Genomic DNA, 9,814 nt, shown 5'->3' with positions numbered 1-9,814 from the left:
CAAGTAAATACGGGCCAGTATCGCCGATACCGATACTTTTCAATAAATAGGGTGGATGCCTCATTGAATTGCTAGATCGCAATTAATTTTCATGACCTTAAGTGTTTTTTGTGATTTTTCCTTTTGTATTATTAATTACTTAAAACCCAGGACATAATTAGGAGAAATAATTTATTTATAATTAAATAAAAAATGCTTTATTATTCTGGCGGCCGTGTACTGCGATGCTGCTGCAGATGAGATGGACTCACCTTCACTGCATCTACAATCATGCCTCGCCGGCTTAAAACCTGTGCGCTGCTTGTGCTGTTGTTGTTTTTGGTGGTGATGTGTACAGCTGGCAGCAGGAGGGCTGCAGCCGTTGAATGTAGGCTACTGTTACAGCAACCGGGTGATCACTGTAAGGGTGGACAGCGCGCGGCTCGGGGTGAGCCGGAGGCTGGCGTGCCAGCGGGCCCTGCAAAGCTGGAGACGGAGGTCGAGGTGCGTGGGCGTCCTGCCACGCCTGAAGGCGGCACGCAGGACCATGCAGCCTGCGTGCCGGCCGTCTGCCCAGCTGCCTCTGAGCCCCGGCTCACTTCCACTCCTGCTGCACCGCCGCTGCTTGCCATATGGGTGGCCATCAGGCCAGCTCCCGGGCTTCCGCTGGAGGTGCGGGCGACCGCCAGAGTGGACACTTCCCTGTCGCATGGGGGCGCCGATGGTCCGGGCCGATTCCCTCGCCAGCTCGCGGGTGGGGTGAAGCGGGCGATGGGGGTATGTGGCAGGGCGTGTTCTGCGATGCCGCTGCAGGTTTGGTGGTGGTGATGTGTGCGGCTGCCAGCGGGAGAGCTGCAGCCGTTGAATGTACTGTTACAGCAACCGTGTGATTATTTTAAGAATAAATGATGAGGCGAAGCATGAAAATGCCGTCGGGTCTGCCGCAAACCAGTAAACAAATTAAAACAAATACTGTTGATGAACTATAACACACAAATTACAATTAAAATTCTCAACAACAAAAACAAAATATATAATTAATATGTAAACAACTTAATAACCCCCAAAGTGTCTAAGTCACGTGACGTGTCAGCGCAACACACGAAACATAAGAGGGGGGAGCAAAGTGTTCCTGCACACAGGAGCGGCGAGTCCAGCCTGGCTGTTTCGTTTTTGCCGAAAGCACAGCAAAGAAGCAGAACTCAAAGTAAAGAATCGATCTAACCAGGCTAGTATCGATCCGATCCCGACTTGGGATCGATACTATCGATATTTGGATCGATCCGCCCACCACTAGTCGTCAGACCTGCTCTGAGCTGTGTGTGATAGCAGCTTGTTTCTTTGTTGATCTCATTAAGCGTTCCTCATCTTTACAGGACTCGTTAAGCTCGTTATGCGCAGCAGCTCGTTAAGAGATCAAACTCTTTGTTGTTGTTTGTTTGGACGAGTTTGTCCCCAGATTAGCATCAGAGAGGCTAACGAGAGCAGCTAATTACCCTGAGAGTGTGATGGACTCCTGGACTCATGAATATGGATGTGCGTGCTTCTCCAGGTGCTAATGTGCTAATGAGGCCTAGCAGCTCCGCCCACCCGCAGCTCTGACAGGAAATGGTTGTGTGGACATCAAAGAGGAACTTTGTGTTTAATTGAACTTTTTTATGACCTGATTTATTCTGAGAACTTCAGACTTTATTTCAAGTTTATCTCAAACTTTGATTCAGCTTTAATTTAACGATCAATCAGCTGCTCGTTAAGCCCTCGCCCTCTGAGCTGCCGTCTGATCGGCCAATCAGGACGAGCGTGTTCCTTTAACTGCTTCAGGAGGTTTACTGTAAACAGACGAGTCTCAAAGGACCCACTCAGGAAACACGTTTGCAGCTCAGGCTCTGAGTCACAGTGATTCACACAGTGCAGGCCCTCTATGTGCAGGTGTGTGTGTGTGTGTGTGTGTGTCAGTGAGCTGACCCACTGTCCTCATTTATTTCACTTTGTCGCTATGGGAACAAGGTGTGTGTCTGTTAGCGAGTGGAAATGGGTCAAATCACAGCAGGTTAATGTCATGACACAATTCATGCCACCATCACACACACACACAATTTTACAGTGTTTATTTGTTTAAAATGATCTATTTAAAGTAAGTTAAATGTGACCGTGATTACTGTCCCCCAGCCGGGGCTGTCCAAACGGGCTGCACCCACCTTCGTGGTCTAAGTGGGCCGGGTCCTCCGAAAGCCGGGTAGGCTGGAAGTGAGCGACTGTGACGGTCTAGCCCTCAGAGCTACGTCACCACTCTCTCCTCTGCTCCCTGCTATCTAAATATAACCGGACGCGTAAACGCTCGACCAAATCACTTCTGTTTAATCAGTTTTCTGTTTGACGTTTATTCAGCTGTGTGAAAACCACATTAATAAAGTTTAATCTAATCTAATAACTTTAATCTCAGCCAAACGATTTACTCACGAACAAACAAAACACTGAAAAAAGCCCAACAATTACATTATATATCATGTTTAAGATCGCGGGGGTTTGAAAACGATGTGCCGGGAGTCCGCAGTTCTCACCGGCTCAGGTATTTGAAGTTCACACAGCTACATTCTCGCCTGAAAATATGTTAAAAGTTTATTTTCGACCCAGAAGGAGTAATAAGAGTAATATTAAAGCTAAGTAGCTGCAGTAGTAGTAGCCATTGTTGGGAACTGGAATCAGTGTTGCCAACTCCTCAGTAAGGACAATCGCTATTGGTTGTCCTAAAAGTCGCTAGAAGTCGCTAAATGACGTCATCACCTAATTTGCATAATTGGTCATGCTAATGTAATTGTAACCTACGCTGTTGGAGAGAGAAATAACATCGTGGAAGAGACATAAAGTGAGTAAAAAACGTCCTAAATGCATTTAGAGTTTATTTAGAACTACAAATTAAATTTCTTTAATTCTTTAATTCTTTCTTTAATTTCCAGGGCAGACCTGAGTGGAGGCATCAGGAAAGCTAAGGCTGCCTATAGGAGGAGGATTGAAGATCACTTTGCTGACAACGACCCCAGAAAAATGTGGCAGGGGATCAATCACATTACCAACTACAGAAGCAATAACCAGGCGACATCTAGGACTGATGCCTCACTGGCTGAGGATCTAAACCGTTTCTTCGCCCGCTTTGAGACGACCAGGCCCTCAGCTGCCACACCACTTCCACCCGCCCCCAGCACTGGCACACTAACACTTAGGGAGCACCAAGTGAGGTGTGTTCTAAGGTCAGTGAATCCCAGGAAGGCGGCAGGTCCTGATGGAATACATGGAAAGGTTCTCAGAGCATGTGCTGACGAACTGACCGGAGTCTTCACTAAAATCTTCAACCTTTCCTTGTCATCAAACACCGTCCCGCCCTGCCTCAAAACCTCCACCATCATCCCCATCGCCAAGAAGACAGCTGTGGCCAGCCCAAATGACTACAGGCCTGTTGCACTTACGCCTGTAGTGATGAAGTGCTTTGAGAGACTGGTCTGTCAGCACATCAGGGCCGGTCTGCCTCCCACTCTGGACCCCCACCAATTTGCCTACAGGACAAATCGTTCCACCGAGGACGCTATCACCATAGTGCTCCACACTGCGCTGAGTCACCTGGAGCACCGAGGAAGCTATGTGAGAATGCTCTTTCTGGACTTCAGCTCAGCATTCAATCATATCATCCCGGAGATCCTGGTCCAGAAACTGTCTCACCTGGGACTCTCCACCCCCATCTGCCTCTGGATCAAGGACTTCCTGACAAATAGACCACAGTCTGTCAGACTCGGCCCCCACCGGTCCAGCACCATCACACTCAGCACCGGGTCTCCACAAGGATGTGTTTTGAGTCCCCTCCTGTTTACGCTCTACACATCCGACTGCTCCCCTACCCATCTCTCAAACACCATCATAAAGTTCGCGGATGACACCACAGTGGTTGGACTCATCTCAAGGGGGGATGAGTCGGACTACAGAGATGAGGTCAACAGACTGACTGAGTGGTGTTCAGTTAACAACCTCCAACTGAACACCACGAAAACTAAAGAACTTATCTTGGACTTCAGGAAGGGCAGAGCAGACCCGGCCCCACTTTACATTCACGGGAGCTGTGTGGAGAGGGTACACTCCATGAGGTTTCTGGGCGTGCAGATATCTGATGACCTCTCCTGGACTGCAAATACTACAGCGGTGGTTAAAAAGGCCCAGCAGCGTCTCCACTTTCTGAGAGTGCTCAGGAGGAACAACCTGGAGGAGAGGCTGCTGGTGACATTTTACAGAGCCACCATAGAGAGCATCCTAACGTACGGCATAACAACATGGTATGCAGGGTGCTCAGCTGCAGACAGGAAAGTACTGCAGAGGGTCATCAACACAGCCCAGAAGATCACTGGCTGCTCTCTGCCCAGCCTGGAGGTCACTGCAAACTCTCGGTACCTCAGCAGAGCTGGCAATATCATCAAGGACCACTCTCACCCCAGCAACCAACTGTTTGAACTATTACCGTCAGGCCGACGGTACAGGTCACATAAAACCAGGACAAACAGATTCAGGGATAGCTTCTTTCCCAGAGCTATCACCGTAGTAAATAAGCACAAAAACAATTGAACCTATTCCATACCGTCACTGTCATTATATTATGCTGCTATTCATACTGTCATTATATTATGCTGCTATTCATACTGTCATCATATTAATGCTGCTATCCTGTATATATTGTACATACTATTGTTTGAGTACTTACGATTGTTTTTTTGTACTTTTTATATTTTACATTTATATTTATTATTGAAACTTGCACCAAGGGAGTGGCACTCCAATTTCGTTGTACTCTGTACAATGACAATAAAGGCTATTCTATTCTTTTAGCAATTATTGTTTTTTAATGTCACAGTTCCAACCCTGCTCCTTTACCCGGGCTTGGACCGGCAAAAGTGACCTGAAATAGGCGCTCTGGTGGAGTTACTTTGTGTGTGTGTTTATAAGTAGTTTTAAACCTTGTGATCCACAAAACAGCACAACAGTAAAAGAAGAACTGACTGCGTTACAGTCAGTGCGGAGCAGCGGCTTCGCTCATGCGCGATTCATTTGCAGTTCGGACGCACAGGTGTGAACGTCTCCTGCCCTGATAGCAGCTGGGGGAGGACTATCCTCCGCCCGTGAGCGCTTTAGCACAGGTGAGGTGCCCACGGCAGCACCGCTGCTTGCTGAGAGTAAGAGTGACACGCCCTTTCACGTCAAAAAGTCGTCATAAATAAGTCTCCAATAACACCAGAAAAAGCCGCCAGATTTATCGCTAGTTGCTTTTTAGAAAAAAAGTCGCTAAGGGGTCTGAAAACGCGCTAAATATAGCGACAAAGTCGCTAAGTTGGCAACACTGACTGGAATTGGCTGGGCTGCGCTATGAATTCTGGGATATGGTTTTTCATTTTTGTTGTCTGGATGGACAATCAGGGGAAATTTGGGTGAATGGTGGCTCCGGGAGAATTTCAGGAGGGGCACTGAAGTTTGGGATTCTCCCAGAAAGATCGGGAGGGGTGGCTCGTATGTTTACATCATGCTCTCACAGACGACTGTCCTCAGAGTGATGATGAAGATCTGTCTCCAGATCGCTGGTTCTCTTCCACAGCATGTCTTTAGCGCACGATCTGATATCGTCATGTTGGTGTTGTTCCCAGATCAATAGTGATGTGACGTTCTGTATCAAGGCTTCGAAGCTTGTGTCGAGTAATGGAGGGGGCGTTTCCGCGATGCGCGTATCGAGGCTTGTTTCATTTATGGGAGGAGCTGAAAATGATGACGTCCGAAGCCTCGCTGCCCGGCTGTACCACGTAACTGGTTCATGAAGTGGTTCGAACTTTGCCGCGAGATATGACAGCGATATAAACCCTCAGACTTCATTCAAAATGTGGGTGTTTGATGGAGAGCTGCGGTTAGAGAGAGTTTGGAGACAGTTTGGAGGTTTATGAGAGTGAGGAGAGAAAGTCAGGAGAGAATGGAGCCAGCTAAGAAGAGGAGGCTGTCCTCCCCTGTGTGGGAACATTTTGATCTTATTCCTCCCAACAAGGTATGTAAATTTCTACAGAAGATGTATTTTCATGATACTGATGGTGCAATACAATTTATGTTGAGCTGTCGTTGTGTACAAGGTGAAGTGTTTGCTATGTGCCAGGGAGCTGGGATATAACAACAACACCTCATCCATGCTTAGGCACTACAGAGCTTTGCATGAGAATAAGGGGAACACCGATTGTGGAGCAAGACCAGGTGAGCCATCAAATGCAATGATAATATAGCATGCAGTGATGTTACTAAAGATTTGTTAAATCATTAAATCCCAGCTATGTTCTCCCCACTAAAAAGGTCATAAAAGCAGTGAAAATTTAGTTTTTACAGAATAAAATGTGAACAGGCAGGACTGAGCCTCAGTGTGTAGCTGTCCATACCTCAACGTTACAAAAGCACAACCACTGTCCACACCCCAACCACACCTCACCTCACAGTAAATGATCGTTTCCATTTTAAGCATTTCCAAATGATCATTTTCCATACTGCCAGTATAAATATACACAGTATACTGCCATCACTACAATATACATGTTTTACACACTCCTTTTGTTGTTGACATTTACAGGCTGTGTGCAAAAGGCCACACTCTTCAAATTCATGCCAACTAATATTTTTACGTCCAGTAGGTGGCCTACTAGAGCAAATGAAGCTTCAAGAAGCTTTGCGCTGGGATGAACCAATTGGATGAAAAGCTTCAGTGCTTCATGAAGCTTCATCTGCCCATCACTACAGATCAACATAGTAAATGTTGTTCCAGGATCAACACCAACACGGCGATGTCAGATCATCTCTTTAGCTGTGTCCGAATTCAGGGGAAGGATCCTCCCGAGGACGTGTTTGGAGGAAATGATGTCACAGTGAAGTGACGAAGGCTGTCCGAATTCAAAGAGCGCTCAAAATGTGGCGACAAATGCGTCCTACTTTTCCCCAAATTTGAAGGATGGGTCCGATGTGTCCTTCGTGTCCTACCAGGATTCATTGCGGGCCGTACAGGAGACTTTCTGATAACGATGGTGGTCGGAGCGGGAGAGGAAAACACTTTCAAATGTAAGTATGTGAACATCTGGTGGTACAAAAGTTAAATTGTTATAGCGGTCGTGTTGTTAAGCTTCGGGCATCTGCACGTGTAGCCGGTCTGGCCTTAAACTCTGATTGCTGTGAGTTCTCTGCGTTGTGCGAGTGACCCGAGGAGTCAGCTCTCACTTATTCTCCCAGAACTGTTTAAAATAAAAACAGTACAGCGACTTCACTTCACTGGACTCTGCATAACTCTCCTCAGCGGGGCCTCTAGGCAACTGAGGAAAATAGCACACAGGAAGTGACTTCATGGGAAGTCAAAGGTCACACAAACAAAATAAAAGCTCCCAAAATATAAATTCAGAAAATAAACATATATAAATAAGCACATATACATAATCGATACTGACAAAGCAAAATAACACTGCAGGATGAAATATGAATTATTTTTTAATACACCTGTTACATATAGACATGTTTTTTTTTTAATTTAATAAGCCTAAACCAGCTTGTATGGTAGGTCCCACGGTTTTTCATGTATTGCTGCTTACATACAGCTAATTTTGATTTTTTAAATTAATCTTTATGGTGACATGTTGTGAGGAACAAAGACCAAACAGTCATTTTATTAAAATGAGGAGAAAACGATCACCTCTTCACTGGGTGCAGGATTGGGCCCCTGTGGCGTGGAGGTACAAGAATGAATCCGTTTACAGTTTATTCATATGAGTGCGGTTTTATTAACCCTCATGCTGCACAGCAGCGGTCCCCAACCTTTTTAATGTCAGACAGGGAGCGGCCTTTAAGGTGTTGTGGGTAAATACAACAAAATAAATGATACGACCAGGAAAAAACGGGTCTTTGGTAAATATAATAATAAACTTGAATTAACTGTGTCATTGTGTAACTTCATTAGCAGCTTCCTCCTGAAAATGCGCCAACGTTGAGAGTAACATCCTCCTCTCTGCCCCTTAATGCGCCCCGGTCGCTATGGTAACGTGTAAATATTTCTTTCAAAATAAGACACAACTACAACAAGGGAAAGACCCAGGGAACGATACAAACCCTGAAAACCATAAATTTCACAGCGGAGCCTCAACTCTCGTGGCCCGGTACCAAACGACTCACGGACCGCTGCTGTGCAGAACCTGTGATGTCCACACGGCGTTCCTCTGGTGTTCTGCTGGGTTTAGGGATTAACATGGTTGCCATGGTTTCCTCTCTTCTCTTATGTGTTGTGTGTGATCAGGACAATTCTGGAGAAGATGGGCCTGCAGGGGAAAGTCACCCCCTTGCAGGCCAGAAGACATGAGATAACTTTAAAGAATACAAAGTACGTCTGTGTGTTATCAAGAAGATGATTCTTAAGAACACAAGTTAATAAATGTGCAACTACTAAGAGTTGTTGTGGTGTTTTTATTTGCCTGCTGTCATCTTTGATTTCCTCTGCCTTTAGGATTGCAAGTATCCAGGCTCAGGAGAGGGGTCAGTGGAAGCCCACTGCTGTGCTTGGCCCTGGTTTGCCCTCATGGATGAGGTGATAGGGCAGATGCCTTCCACTAAGCCTCCTGTCCTAATGTCCTCTCTCCCTGAGGACACTCCAGGGCCAAGCACAGCAGTGTGTGACCAAAACGACAGCGATGACGAAGCGGCTCAGCCACCTACGACAGGGAGGAAGAGGAGAAGAGATGAGCTGCTGGAGCTCATCAGAGAGGACATGAGGCAGCAAAGAGAGGCTGAGGAGAGGAGAGCAGGGGGAGGATGGACCGACTGTTTCACTTCTAGAAAGATCAGTTCCCAAATGAGTTACGTACTGAGAAATTTATTTATTTGAATATATTTGTTACATTGTTATGTGTTGCATTAGTTTAAAGGTTTTATGTTATTAATAAATTGATTCAAACAAACAGTAATTGTCACTGAATTTAATTTGATTTACAGGCATTTTTAACATGTATGAACACGACGCTAACTTTGAACAATATTACATGGATATTTATGTGATAGCAATAAATAAATAACAATAACAATTAAACAAGAATATTTCAAATACACAGTAAAGATGGAAAAACAACATTTCCAGTTGTTCACACAGGATTAACCTGAGTGACCTGATCCTGGACCGTTTCTTTAACAACTGTAATAGATTACAGGAAGTCTTTTACAACTGTAATAGATTACAGGAAGTCTCTGGCAGTGTTGCTGAAGATCAGACGTGGATGGGGTGCAGCAACTGAGACCTGCGGTTTGTCTTTTCTGGTTGGTGAGTGGAGAATCACACAGGGTGGTCTGCAAAGAGCTTTAGGATCCTCCCACTGTCCACTGCATCGTCCATCCACAGGGTTTGCAGGGCTCACTCGTGGCTGCCACACCACTCAGATGTTTTCAGAAATATGCAAGCAGGAGATGGTGGATGCTGTATTATTAGTATAATACTTGTAACTCTGTAGCAGACAACAGTTTGATAAAGTGCTGTGTAAAAACAAAAGATTAGATTCGTCTGCCAAAAACTGATTTCCGGTTTCTGCCCTACACTGATTGCTCGTATTTAACCTGCTATGAATAACTTGTTGGTCTATAATATGTGAAACATGTCAAATGTTTCCCTCATTAATGATATCAGGTCACTTTGAGCCACCAGCAACATTCCTGTTACAGGAGAAGCTGCAGTCAGTTTTTGGCAGTGACTTTTATCCTTTATTTATCCAGTTCAAAAAAAGGTTGTTGACATTAAAAATGTACTTTTTAAGAG

This window comes from Rhamphochromis sp. 'chilingali' (genome assembly GCF_963969265.1).
Source record: "Rhamphochromis sp. 'chilingali' genome assembly, chromosome: 19".
NCBI classification, from domain to species: domain Eukaryota; kingdom Metazoa; phylum Chordata; class Actinopteri; order Cichliformes; family Cichlidae; genus Rhamphochromis; species Rhamphochromis sp. 'chilingali'.
Note: the sequence above shows the minus strand (reverse complement) of the source record.